The 15,290-nt window shown below is 27.3% G+C and overlaps 1 protein-coding gene across 4 annotated transcripts in view; it reads left to right on the plus strand.

The window, feature by feature from the left end:
• Positions 1 to 15,290, plus strand: part of LOC106687010 (zwei Ig domain protein zig-8) — a 351,411-nt gene that overhangs the window by 26,921 nt on the left and 309,200 nt on the right. Inside the window, exon 1 of one of the 4 annotated variants that reach the window (XM_067047781.1) lies at positions 4,451 to 4,585. The exons of the other annotated variants lie outside the window; for them this stretch is intronic. The gene's annotated coding sequence lies outside the window, so the exon portion shown is untranslated. Of the gene's footprint in view, positions 1 to 4,450; positions 4,586 to 15,290 lie in introns of those variants that run through there. 4 annotated transcript variants of the gene reach the window in all.

Here is a 15,290-nt window from a genome sequence, read left to right on the forward strand (position 1 = left end):
AAAAAAACAAGAAATGATAAATAATTATAATGACATTTTAATTTTTAAAAAATAATACTAAAATCTTGGCTTAATTTATATTAGAAAAAAATATTCAACAGTTATTTTTTTTATTGGAAGATTATTGATTGACCGTGTGTAAAGATGAAAGGAATATGGTCCGGGTGCGGTCAAGAAAAACTCAAATAGTAGAAATATACTATTTTAATGAGCCAACGTTTCGCCCCACGTTGCAGGGCTTCTTCAGGGCTATTTTGACGGCAGTCAAAACTAAAACTATAAAAAAAAAAAAAAAAAAAAAAAAAAAAAAAAAAAAAAAAAAAAAAAAAAAAATTTGAGTTTTTCTTGACCGCACCCGGACCATATTCCTTTCATCGTTATTTTTTTAAATTATTCGTTATCTAAAATATTTAGTCTTTGTCATGCATTTTTTTTTCTTAGTAACTAATTTTGTTCTGTTTAGTAAAATTTCCTTCGAAATTTCTTTTTTGTCTCATTTTATAAGGTCTTTACAAAATCATATCATAATTTTTAATGTTTGTAATTAATAAATAGATAGGTTTACTTTCTTTTTGTATGAAACACACATAAAAACAAAAAATTAATTATAAACTAACGTTTGCCATCTTTGAAATATTTCTGAAGTTTAAGTTGATCAAGGAGATTTGTTAGATTTTTCACTGATTCATAAAAAATATAGTCTTTCATTCATAAAATCCTTGATTCTAGTCCTATAGGAGACTTCATGTTTTATATCTTTGCATCTAAATATCCTTCTTTCTTTTTTTTCACTTTTTTTGGTAATATAAAATTTTATAATAACTGCAAACGGTTTCGTGTTGATTTTGTAATATGGAAATCAAAAGTACACCATAAAATTAGATCAGGCGTACAATAGTTTTATAAACTAACAAATTGAAGCGCAATGATAAGTTTGAGGTTTAATGCAAATGTTTTAGTCCGTGTAGATTCATCTCACTTATTTTATTTTCTAACAGAAGTGCATTGAAAATATTAAATGGTGATTTAAAATTTACAAAGTTTATACCCATGGAGGAATGAGTATAGAAGAGGTAGGTGAGCATCTCCTGGCGTACGCTAGTACAACAACTCCTTACAACGAGAACTACTGGGATCATGTGGGAAATAGAGCGTTTCCAACCCTACTTGTTCGGTAGACGATCAGGGTCCAGACGGACCTCAGATTCCTAAAATTGATGGGAAACCTATGGAGCAATGGGTGTCGCCTATGACAATTACACGGTGGAAAAGGCTGTTAAGCCAATATCATTAGAACATCACGTACAAATCTGGAAAAAGAAAAAGTTGTATCGGATCGACTTTCGCGAACAATCATGATAAGAGGGGTGAGCTACATGAAATGTGAAGCCAAAGGGGAACCATGTGATAAATTTCTTGGCTTAATTTATATTAAAAAAAATATTCGACAGTTTTTTTATTTTTTATTATTCGTTATCTAAAATATTTACTTTTTGTCATACATTTTAGGGGTGACCCCCACGAAATGTGAAGCCGAAAAGGGGAACCATGTGATAAATCTTAAGGGTTTGGCAGAGAATTCGGAGCCTGGCTACCTTCTGTTTCAGTTTAGGTTACAATTACAGACATTTCTATTAATATCAACGTAAGCACCTTTACGGTCAACTCATCTCTTTTGGCTACATTTTTTCTTTGAATGAGGATAGCGTATGAAACCCCATTGTTTTTATACAGGATAGTTACATTTTTTTGGATATTTTTGAAACTTTGATAGGAGTTCCTTCTTCCCTTTTTAAACTGGAAAATTCAAATTTCGACTTACAAAGGTACATATGTTAATATGCGTTAGCAGATGATTATATAATGGTGGAGGAATCTGATTAATACTGACCTGGAATTTCATCATTATACTTAATTGAAACATTTCTTGACGGAATTAATTGTAACTTTAATGAATAAGTGGTAACACGGGACAAAAGAACCATCTAGCAGGAATGAAGAAAATACAGTAATATGTATTCTTTGGCATCTAAAAATAAATCACCAACTGTTTTGAAGTCGGAGTTAATGAACAGCGTTCTAGGATGTTATTTTTTCGAAAGGCCAAATATTTTTGGCAGCCCGGACATCTCATCTGCACGGGCCAAGACATAGAACACATACTCGTGTGATTAAGTAATTAACAAGGCTGGCACAACAAGAAAAATATTCTATAAATAAAACAACCTTTAATATAGAGACAAAAAACTCAATAAGTAATAAAATCAAAATAACTGTTGAACCTAGAGAGAAATAAAGTTTTACAGTTATTCAATACGAGTTCTGCGCTCGTTAAATTTGGTTTATAAATTCGAGTTTCATACACATGATCGAGTGCATGACATAATTGAGCAAATTTGAATAACATCCTACATTTATGTAAAAAACAAAAAACTAAATCAATAGTCAGGGGTCCGGTCAATTTCATTAAAACATAGAAATAATACGGTCAATTATTTATATATATAACATTTAACATAATATTTACTTATCTTCGTTTCAGTAAATAACTTGGTTACCAAATTGCTGTAAACAGTTGTACAAATATAATTAATTTCATTGACAATACGGCTAGGTATATATTTTTTTTCAATCTCTTAAAATGCGAACTAATCTGATAAATGAAGTTAGTAAATTTTTTCATTGTTTTATGTGTTCTAAAAAACATTGTTTTGTTTTTTTATTCGGCTTAAATCTACAAATAGAGCACCTATCTTTAATTAAAAAAAAAATTCATTATACATAACATTTTATTTTTTGCAGTTTTATAAAAAGCAGAATTTTAAATTTAATTACATATGCGACTCTTCTCCTATTATCAAATTAATTAATCAATGGAGTATAATTGCTTAACACCTAACCGAAATTAATATCGCCCCTCACGGGTGCCGATGGAGTGGGGATGGAAAACAGAAAAAAAATTTAAGAGATTTTTTTTCTTGGGAAAATCCATTAACTGATCAAATCAGTGAGAGATCTTTTTGATAGCAATCTTATCTTAAATGCAAGCTACTAATTTGCGAGTCATTCGATTTAACGCCAACAATTCTTAAGGCTTTTCAAAAGCATTTATCTGTTGAGAGCCTGTCCTCGTTAGATAGGCCCTTCAACACTCTCCCCACCCGTTTTTTTTTTTCATTATCTTCACTTTGTAGGTGGTTTCATTTCGTTCTTTATCGCTGCTTTTATGTTATTCTGCTGTGAAATTCCGTGACCTAATCTATAGTGCACTCACATAAGTTCTAAATAGTAATTAATCATTAGTATACAATAGAGTCGTCTATAAAACATGTATGCCGGTAAATGTACAATATGGTTCAGTTTGCACTGCAATACCATTACCTAATGCATTATACAAAATACAATAATTACACAAAATGGAAGCTATATACATGTATTTACACTTAATTTGAAGCTGTTCCTCGCGTGATCGATTTCTAATCATAATTTTGTGATTTAATATTCATAGGTTTATTTGGCTTCCGTTATTAGAACTACATGATTTATTAGTTTATTACTGATATGAATATTTTGTTTTAATAGTGAATTTTGTCTCATATTGCTGTAAGTCTAAAAAATTAGGTGGGCCACAATAGAAAAGAAGGAATCCAATATTGCCTAAAGAAAATTGTAAATAAAGAAGATGGTATCTTAATAAATAAATGATTAAAAAAAGTTTATACTAACTATAAATTTATAATATGAATTGCTATTATTAACATTCAAAAATTAAAATTATTAACATTTTTATTTAAATTTCAGCTTGAAGTATGTTTTTGATTTAACAAAAAAAATATATATAGAAATGAGTATGGGTCATTAAAAAAATTTAAACTGAAATCGTAAAATCATTTGAGAAATATACTAACAAAAAATAAATTTACTATTTAGACGTTTAAGCAAAATTAATTTAAAATAAAAAATATTTTCTTAAGACGTTATTAAGATTATAAATAAAAAATATGTTTAGATGTGTTAGCATACTTACATTTAAGTGTAGAAAGCTTTTGTAGTATTTTCTTCTTCAGTATCCCTGAAGATAAACTGTTAAAAATGTTCCACCATATTATTTATTATATATAATAATAACTATTACACTAAAATACCTGTATATTATATTATATATCACATAAAAATGTAATTCTTACCAGTTGAAGGATTCCGGACTAGAGCGGAAAAAACAATGATGTGCTTTCAATTCGATTGTGTTCTGAAGAAGTCTGATGTTAGAATGTTCTAGAATATCGAGGCGCGAAAAATCAGCCAATGAGGTGTCAGCATTCTCTATAACTTAATTATCTAGTCTCCACTGCCGACAAGTCAGTTGTTACCGGTTCGGTTGTGTGCTGTCTACTTCATTCCTTATTTCATATTACATAGTCTATTTGCAAGTGCTAATTATGTGTTTATTGAAATATCTAGATGATTTTAATAATATTTTTAAATATTTATTTATTTTTTTATCGATTGTAAGTGCCGTTTTAAAATTCCAAGGTTTTTGAAAAATTAGTAAATAGTGAACCAAAAGCGAATCTCCTCCATCTTTGTAAGTGTTAAAATTTCCCTATATTGATATTTAAACAAGTTTTAATATTCTAATTTGTTCATCTAACTTTTTATTTAGTGAAATAAAATAAATTACCTGAATGTATTTACATAATAAATATGGATTATTTAGCTTTGTCTTAATAATTCAAGGGAAACAATAGATTACTATATTTTTCATTTGAAAAAAAAGTTATAAAAGACTAGATAGACCTTTAAGACCTAACAACTATAGTATATTTTATTTTATATCATTCATGTTGGTTAATTTTCAGGTTATATGACAATTTCTATTTTTAAAAAATAAAGGCCAACTTAAGATATTTAGGAGAATTGTTTAAAATTGTGTTCCAAAAAATTGAGAAATTCAATAGACATCTTTCATTTATTAAAACGATAAATAATAACTTGATGCTAAATTTTAACAAAGAAAGTATAATAGATTCAGTATAAAACAAAATAATGATATTTATCCAAGTTAATTGAATGAATATGGTTCTAATAATAGTTTTTAGTCATGTATATAAGAATGTTTTATTTTTTTACTTAATTAATAGCAATCTTTTTAAAAAATCGACCTTTTATTAATCTTCGAAATTAAAACTTATCTATTGTTTGTAGCGAATAAACTATTTACTTAAATTAAACTTTATGATTAATTTTTATAATCAAAATCCTATAATTTTAATTATTATTAAGATTTATTAATTTTGTTTACTCTGGTTGGATGTATGAAAGATAGTAATTTTTTTGTTTAAATTATTATTATTATTATGCTGATACTTGCATTAGAAGAGCTCGATGATGATTTTCAGAGTTGTTTTAAATTTATTTTACCTAAAATACTTATATATTATTGAAATTCCAATATTTTAATATTCTCCCTTTTGAAATGATAAGTTAAATTTTCAGTATGAAATCAGTATTTTTCATGAAATCATATTATATTTATCTTTTAAATAATAATAGTATCTAATACTAAAGGCAAATTAAAGAAATATTAAGAAATAGCGGATTAATAAGTATTAGTAATAATAACGCATCATATTTCTCTCAACACCTGTATTATTATATGTAATTAATTGACAAGTAAAAGAAGGAAATAAAGGATTAATAAATGAAGTTATTAATTAAAAATGTTTCTCGTCATAATTTTAAAATTAATTCATAGCAAGTATTTGTGTAATAGATATGAAGTTATTTTAAATATTTGATTTTCTTTACCAGAATATTGAAAAAAAAACAAAAAAAAAACTATAAATTAATATCAGTTGTATGATCAGAAATAGGCCCCAGTATGCTTATAGAATAACTTTTTATAACTAGCAATAAATGATTAGAAATACACTGGACGAATAAACAAATATTTATAATCCCAAACAGCTTTGTAAAAGAAATTGATATAATTTATTACATGAAGTCAAGTGAGTATCCTAAACGAATAGCCAAGATATTTTTGTTTACTGGTGTGTCCTATGGTCATATGAGACCATATGAAATATTATTGTTTTTGTTATTTATTCTTTTATTTTTTTTTTATGATGCTGGAAAGTTCCGATTCCCTTCCATGGTTGTGGTACTGGATCACTTCATTATTTTTTTTTATTTATAAGTTTATGAAATCTATTCAATTGCTTTGGGAAAATAAAAGCAATTGTAAATTTAAATAATTATCATAATCCTATTTCTGGAATAAAATTGTGTTCTAAAACAGTCTATTGTTCGTTGTGTCCAAATCTTGGCTTTGACACAATTCTAAGAGCAAATATCATTTTGGCTTGAATTTTAATTACGTTAAAATAATTAATCAATTTATAAATTAACTATAAATTTATCATTTGATATTAGAGGAAAAGTGTGAGAGGTTTCTAAGACTGGGCTTGTTAGAGATTCTTCTTTCAGTTTGATCGATTGTCAGTTAGTTGTACAAATATCATTTTAAATAAGTACATTTTATGTGCAATCAAGTATATATTTATTTTTAAAGTATGTGGCTATATAAGTATATAGATATACATAAAAATATACTTGATCGCACATAAAATGTACTTATTTAAAATTATATATACCTGATTTATTTAGTTGTTGTATATTTTATAACAATAATATAGGTAATTTATTAACTATTTTTATTTTATTAAAAAAAAACAAAGAAATGTAAACTGAAAATAAACTAAAAAAGCTAAAAAAATTCTCATTTTGGCCTAATTTATGCTTGTGGTTACTACTCTCTCCAGTTAATGTAAAATATATTTTAGCTTAAAAGTTCTCTTAGGGATAGATGATTACTGCCTTTGGTAGAGGAAAAATTAATTTAATAGATAAGGATTAAAAATAAATAAATATATTTAAGTTAATAAATTACAAATTGAATGCTGTATGCCAATGGGGTTGAGGGAGACCTTGCTCCATATAGTTTCACGTTTCCTGCCCTTCTTTTTACTCTTAGAATAACTCCTCAGTAAAACATTGAATAATAATGTAACATGCACACTAAACTCTGAAATCAGAAACAAATAATACTGTTGCTGAAGTACTAGAAGACAATAAGGACAAAGTAATGTAGATAATTCAGTTTATGGAAACCATTGTTTGCAGTTGGGGATTATTATAAAAATAAATTAAATCAATAAAATTTTTACTTTTAGACATTGTCGTTAATATTAACTCTATTAAACTATATTTTTGTGCTATAATGACTGACTCAAAAGTTTTAGTTATGGTTTTCATTCATTCAGATGAAATACAATAGAACTGAACTTGTGCTTGAAGCTTTGAACAGCAAAGGTGTCATAAAAATCACTTTCTGGAACTGGAGTAGGCATATGGCCAGTCAGCATGATTGAAGGTGTGCTAAAAATGTCAGTAATGGTCCCTTCTTACCTAAATAGAATTGGAAGACAACTGTGTGGTAGGGTTGAAGTTAAGACAGTTATATAATAATAACAGTCAAATAATAGTAATAACTTACACCCATATTTCTTGTTATGTATCCACCGATAAAAAGTACTTATTAGACAATAATTAAAGTGCTTTAAATATAACTGCCATTTTCAAGCGATACAAATGTAAATATGAGTGGAAACATTAGCTACGTTTTACATTTTCAAATGCGCCATTTAATATAGAATACAAAGAACTGTATTTAGCTTTTAAGTATTATCATTGCAATGAGATGTTGATAGTTGGCAGTGGATTAAAAAGTAGAGAAAATGGTTGGGGGGGGGGGGAGGGGTGCAGTCAGCAAATAAACAAAAAATTATTTATTCATGCTGACGTTTCAATCTGTATTTTAGGTCTTTATCGGGGTTAAAAAACAAGAAAAGAGATAACAACCATAATTCAGAGAAACATAAAAATTAAAGGAAATAATAAACTAACAAATTTGGAAATATACATAACAATAAATTGAAAATAAAATAGTTGATTAATAACCATGGGAGTAGACAGTTGCAGATTGATTGTAATGAAAGAGGAAATATAATATTATACAGATAAGATATCTAAGTAGTGTCTAAAAATCTGAAAAAAATTGAATTAACATAATGAATTGTATGAAAGAAAAATGAAATATATGAATTTTATATCTTTTTTTGTTTTTTAGCCCTGATGAAGACCTGAAATTCAGGTCAAAACGTCGGCACGAATAAATAATTTTTTGTTTATTTGCTGATCGCACTCCCCAAACCATCTTCTCCACTTGGCATCATTATAATTTTTTAAAACAAAATAGAAAATAAAAGACTTTTCTGGTAAAGCCATATTCTCCTGGATATCCAGAAAGTCTTACCTGAACTCAACGTTTAGTGGACGTTGTATTAGTTATAGTGATGTTTTAAATACAATTATTTTAGTATAGATGTATAAATTAATAGTTTAAGTGTCTATATCTCAAAGAGTAAAAAATATAGTTAACACTTTGCATTTATAGTGTATCTTTTGTTGCTGACATGTACAAATGATATTAAGTGTATGTCTTGCTCTCTTCTTTACATTCCCAGCTGGGAATATGCCACATTAATACTTCAATACAACTATCACACTGATAAACTAATTCCAGTAGAAATCCTTTGGCTGTTGCTTGTCTTTTTCCTTACTTTCATATCTTCTATCTAATGACATCCTCTTCTTCTAGTTCTAACCTTTCCCTACCCATAATACAGATAAATATCTCTTTATGTTAGAGATAAGATTATTCTAGATTCTGGAGAGCAGTCAAATAGAGCTATTGTTGGACACTTTAGAAGACAAGTTGTATATAGTAGTCTGTAGATAATAGTTGTACATGTTATGCCATAGTAACTGGCTCTTCTAATATTTTCATGAAGTAAATCTTACACCACACTATGGTTGCAAATATGTAACTATCGATTTAAACTTCAATAAGCGTATTAAAGAAAAAAAAAAAAGGATAGTTATATCTTCAAATAAATACACTAATTTCAGTTTAGTGAATTAAAAAAAATGATACATTGGTCACCCAGCAAAACGTATCGTACCGCCTTAAGTTGTATTGAGTCTTTTCAGGAATTAATAAATATGTAGAGACTATGTAGAGAATAACAATAATTTGTTAAGTTTTATTATTTTTTTAAAATTTATTTTTAGGTTTCTTTTTATAAAATATAATGGATTTTTTAGAAATGTAAATTAAACTTTTTGAGGATGTACGCACGTAGTCGGGACCAACGTTTTTAAAGTTACTTTAATTCAGACAAATAATAAAAAGAAAAAAAAAATGGATAGCAGTGGTAACTCATTCAATACTGTGATTAGAAAAATGAAAACATTGGAAGGGCTTAGGGTATATGATAAGATCTCATGGTGTAAATTTTTCAGTAAAAGTTTCGAAAAAATTTACAATTTTTATTTAATGATTTATATTCCATAATATTGTTGGTAAATATGCTGGAATGACAGTGTTAGACATATTAACACAATAAATTGCTTTAGTTGAGAGATACAAATAACAATAATTGTCCTCAAAATTGTAGCTTATGAATGGCTTACTCCAAGTAAGAAAGTATATAAAATGTAAGAATTTTATATACTATATATTTTTAAATTTTAATTATGATTTCTGAGACTATGAAGTATGTGAATCAGTATATGCGTACTATCATCTCTAGTTATCAACATATTTGCTTATTAATTATTATCAACCGTTAAACTAGTGATAATTGATAGTGATATTAAAAATAAATAAATAAAGTAAATACTTGTAATTATAAATTATCCTCTGTTGGAGAAATGTTTGATTACTTCAGTTGACAAAGCGTAATACGATACAATATGGCCGCAACAATCTAGACCTTGATTAATCAAACTGTTTAGGAAACTGTGTTTACCCTAAATGAATTTAATTCCACTGAAATTTCGTCAAAGGGTCATCCATCATCTAGAGAAAATTCAGCTTTAATTGATTTGCCATGATTTTGAACTCACGTTGGACCAACCCAAATGTCAAATTTATCAATCTAAACTTCATAAACATAATTATCTGTTTCAATTTTCGTATTAGCTTAAAATGAGGGATAGATGATGTTTTACTTATACAATATGACAACTAACGAAAATTCTATTTAATGAATAACGTCAGTGTGGTGCATGCATACATTTTATGTTAATTGCAAAAAAAAGAAAAAAATAGATGCTGTTAATATATGAGGTTACAGATTTTTTTTGTCATGGTTTGGGCATTACTCTTTTTTTTTTTTTTTTTTTTTTTTTTCGGCCAAGACTCCCATTGGAGTCCTATACTGCATGGGCATTACTCTTAACACGAATACTAAATAATAGTATTTATAGGTTATGTGTAAAACGTTTCTTGTCTCTCTTGATCCTTCTAAAAATCAAAATCAGGAACTGATATCTTCTAATGGACATCTTAATTTTTATTTCTTATCTTAAATAGATAAGATGTAAAAAATTAATAATTGTTATTATTTTGTTCTAATTTTTGTAATTGCTAAAAATATGCTTGTATAGTGTCTCATTTATTTTTAAATAACGAGCATACATTTTTTTTTGTAAGGTTTTTATTTAATAATATGATTTGACCGTACTATTTCGTCCTGCCTGCTTTGGTCAAACGTATTTGTGTTTGTCATTAACTTAAATCTTGTAGATTATTTTCTTTGTAATCCTCTAATAGCTGCTTTATCATTTATTCTGTCTTATGAGATTTTAAGTAATTTCTAAATTAAATGTGATATAAACTACAATTGAACCAAATAATAGAAACATATACAACCGAAAAAAAAAAACATACAGGAGCCCATAATGCGTGTTATCGCCTTTCTCCATTCTCTAAAGGTTAGATTCTAGCCAAGTTTTAAAACTTTGAATTTTTTTTTTTTTTACTGAGTTATAACACAGGCATGTGGTAATTTCCCAACCAGCACTCCTAACTCTAGAAAACATCTCTGTCAAAATGTTGACACAGTAATGATTATGTTTCCTTTCAGTAAATTGAGTTCTGAAATTATTTTGTACTTTAGGTTTGTTTGTTGCACTCAAGTTTTTCAAAACAGTAAGAAGGTGATTGTGATTTTTGGTGATTTAGGGACGCCTTCAGGGCGCGTCGCGAAGTAGCACAAATGTAATACAGTGGAATAAACATCAAGATAAATGAATTAAATAATTTTGTAAGTCAACTTTTTTTTTTGCTTAGTTCGAAAAAGATCATTATGATTAAAAAAATGTTATTGTAAGTAATAAAAAATTTACTAGAAGATTATTGATTGACCGTGGGTATAGATGAATGGAATATGGTCCGGGTGCGGTAAAAAAAAAACTCAAATAGTATAATTATTTACTATTTGAGTTTTTTTTTTTACCGCACCCGGACCATATTCCATTCAATTAAAAAATTTAATTCTACTATATATTTTAGCCGCAAAAAAAAAAAAAAAAAAAAATCAGAATATTTTTTAGGTACGTATCTTATTAAATATTTACTAATAGATATAAGTTTGACTTTTTATTTTATTTTGTATTTGCTTCTTGCTAAACATCCTTAGATCCTTGTTAGTATATTTACTTTAACAATATTGCAGGTGGATTTTCAAAAGAATTGTAAATAAAACTAATGCATTTTTTTCCTATTTATTTAAAACGTTTCTTAGTTTGATTGTTGGTTAAGTTAGAACAGTACTTTAGCTGGCCAGAATTCAGAGCAAAAAAGTTGGGAAAGCAGTTGTTTAGCGGTTGAAGTTCCCAGCGGTGTCCATTATTGCATACTCACAAGGCCTATGTAGGATACTTGCTAAGTTCCCTCTTAGCCTGTTAGGAACCAACTTATATATCAGGCTAAGTTCTTGAATAAGTTTCCCGTTATTATACAAACCTGTGTCTTCTTTTACATAGAGAACGCTCGATAGGATTTAGTTGGGGGTAAAATAACAATAGTGTTTAAAAACTAGTGAAAAGATAATTTTTAAGTAATTAATTCAATTAATATTTTGATTATTAACTTCATAATTGAATAATTTATGATTTAATTATTAGTTTAAATAATTTTGTTGAGATTTTACTGCTGTCAAGATAAACGATCAAATAACTATTCAGATCAGAAATTATTGTAAGTTTGATTTTTTTATACAATTCACCTTAAGTATTACAAGAAAAAAAGTGTGAGGAATAAACCAAAGTAAACTGGAGAGTCAGAGCAAAATTTTTTTTTCTTTTTACATTGCAATCATATTCATGGAATATTTCTATTTCTATTTGTTCAGAGAATTACCAATATTCTAATCTCTTTTTAATTTATTTTATTATGATTATTTTTTTTTAAGGATTCGATCTGTAAAGCAGGTTTGAAGAAAATTTCCATTCATACAGGGTATTAATGGAATTTTTTTTTTATCCAATAAAGCCGTTAATCGTAAAAAAATGCCAATTATTTTTTTTCATAATGTTTTTGACGAATTGCGAGAAAACGGCGCGGAAAATTGAACAAGCCTAAAGAAAGATATCGTTCCAAAATTTTATTTTCCGTTTTTTTATTATTATTTATTATGGGAACCTTTGAGGAAATCAATTAAGATCCAGGCTTCTTCATAATGGCCCATTTTGTCTCCTGAGTTGGTAAAGGAAACTAAAATTGTGATGAGGAATTCTTAAAGGAGATTGGATTATCGAACAATTTTGTTTAATATGTTTTTTCGATTTTCCATAATTAAAAACAGACCAAATGCCTCTCTTACGGTCAAGCAAAAATATATTTACATATTTACGTATTTTTTAACTGTAGTTAATTTTAAAAAAATTGAAATCGTGAAGTATTTTTACGGATTTACCTGATTTTTTTTTCAATTCTGTTGTGTAATTTATATAATAGTTTATTGTGTAATTTTATCATTTGATAAAATACAGTTATAAGAATACGATAATAGAAGAATTTGAATAAAATTTTACTAATTTTTTTTCTATGGACAACTCTATTTAGAAGATATTCATAATTTTTAGTTAAGAATTTAGAGACCCTAGTTATTTCAATATTTTTTAAAATAAATATAATTGTGGCACAACAATCCTATGGATTGTTTTTTCTGTTCATCAGGCTGAATACTAACAGATTTAGTAGAACTCGAAAGAATAAATTTACTTTTCTCTTTATAGTTAAATAATTATTTATGAATCTTTAATAGTTAAAACAATTTAACTTATATTATTGGGATTTGTTATTTAAGACTTCCAATGAGAGCAACGCACACTCAAGTAAATATAAATATGTTATAATCATCTCAAAGATATTGCTTATTCATTGTTCAATTCATATTTATTGAATAAAATAGAACGTCCTGAGTGTTGATATGACACTGCTGTGAAATTTAACTGCTCATTACTTGTAACTGTTTAGTTATTTGTAACTAAGTTACTGAGAGTAACTAAACAGTTACCTCTGAGTAGGTAAACAGTAACTCTATTAAGGAGCCAAACTAGGAGAGAGGTCTCATCCGCGTCCGATAACTCAACACCTAATTCTCAAGAACATGATTTATGGATCCTCATTCAGCACTCATTTAATTTCAGTTATGTATCATGATAATATCTTTTAAATTTGATTTTGTAAAATAGAAATCAGGCATTACCTAGTTGGGAAATTTAAAAATTTCTCCAGTCAGGGTTTGAAAAGTATGATCGTCCTTTATTTATAAATTTATTAGTTACCATTGTTATATATATAAATTGATTATAATATAACAATTTAATTTTAACAATTGACAGTTGTAAGGGTATAGTTTCGTACAAAAGACACACTTTTCTATTTACAGTGTTATAATTATTTAATAATTATAAACATCAAAGATAAGTTATCTCATAAAAATAATATTAGTTAAATTATTGAAAAATGAAAGAAATAAATTTATAGCAAAATGTCCTGCAATAGCCAAGATTCCGTCTTCGAGAGGAAATTAAATTTCCTACGTTGCAAGCCACTGTACCTTAAAAGGTTTTTAACTGGGAATGGAATTTTTTGATAAATTGGTCTATCAATTACATTTGTAATTCGTGGTGTGATTGACTATTTTTTATAAACCAAGCTGCTACTACTGCCATTCCTAGGACCTTGTTTTGGAATGTTCGTAATTTATACTTTCACTTACTTATATATGGAATATATTGTAAGATAAAATATCATAAATAGTAAGTTGGGATCGTAAATTTAAAAAATTTCAATTTACCTCAAAAACAAAACGTCATGGAAAACCGAAATTACATATTTAAGGGGCGTATATACCTTATATGTATATGTATATCCCTATGGATGTTACGGAAACTTTTTCGCTAAAATGGACCAATTAGAAGTGCCACTTTATAGAATTGATTATTTCACATTTTTTCTATTTTCTCTAAAATGGGTCAAACGTTTTTGATCAAACTCAGTGATTTATACTTTCCTTTTTAATACTTGTGGTTTGATACTTTTAAAAAAGAATTGGTGATCTTTGGAAGCAGTGGCATGCGCAAACCCCAGCGCATTACCCCACTGCTCCCGCGCCCCGTATGCCAGAAATGGCAAGGGAGGGGGATAAAAAAAAAAAAAAAAAAATATATCGATACTTTTCAACATAAAGGGATACTTTCATGAAGGAATTCTGGGGAAAAAAATAACTCAGGAGCCATAGTAGGGAACAAAAACAATCATATAAAAGTGAGTTGTTTGGCATTTGCCGACGATCTCGTACTGTTGGCAGAATCAGAGGGAGAGGCTATTAGTCAAATAAATACCCTTAGAACATATATATATATATATATATAGAGAGAGAGAGAGAGAAATTAAGAAACATTATTATATTATAAATGTATCATTTAAAAACATTCTAAGAAACTTTGAAAATATATAAAAAAAAAAAAAATAAATAAAAAATAAACTCAATAAATTACAGATAATAAAAAATGTAACTAACAGAGTAGAAGAAGAAAAGAAATAACAAAACAACTAAACAGTTATTGATAAATCAAAAGTAAATTACAACATTTTGAAAAATACTATAATATTAAACTAATGGTTAATTAATAAGGAATCTAATGATATACAAATGATAACTCTCCCCCCTCCCCTATAGTTTTCAATTTTGTTTGTTAAATAACTCTACTAAAATATTTCTCATGATCTATTATCTAATACCAAAAATTCTTTTTTTTTTCTGATCATTATTTATAATGATAACCTTATCAATTAATTGGTAACCAAAAAA

The sequence above is a fragment of the Halyomorpha halys genome, unplaced genomic scaffold, assembly GCF_000696795.3.
Source record: "Halyomorpha halys isolate HHAL.00 unplaced genomic scaffold, Hhal_1.1 Scaffold906.1, whole genome shotgun sequence".
Classification (NCBI taxonomy): domain Eukaryota; kingdom Metazoa; phylum Arthropoda; class Insecta; order Hemiptera; family Pentatomidae; genus Halyomorpha; species Halyomorpha halys.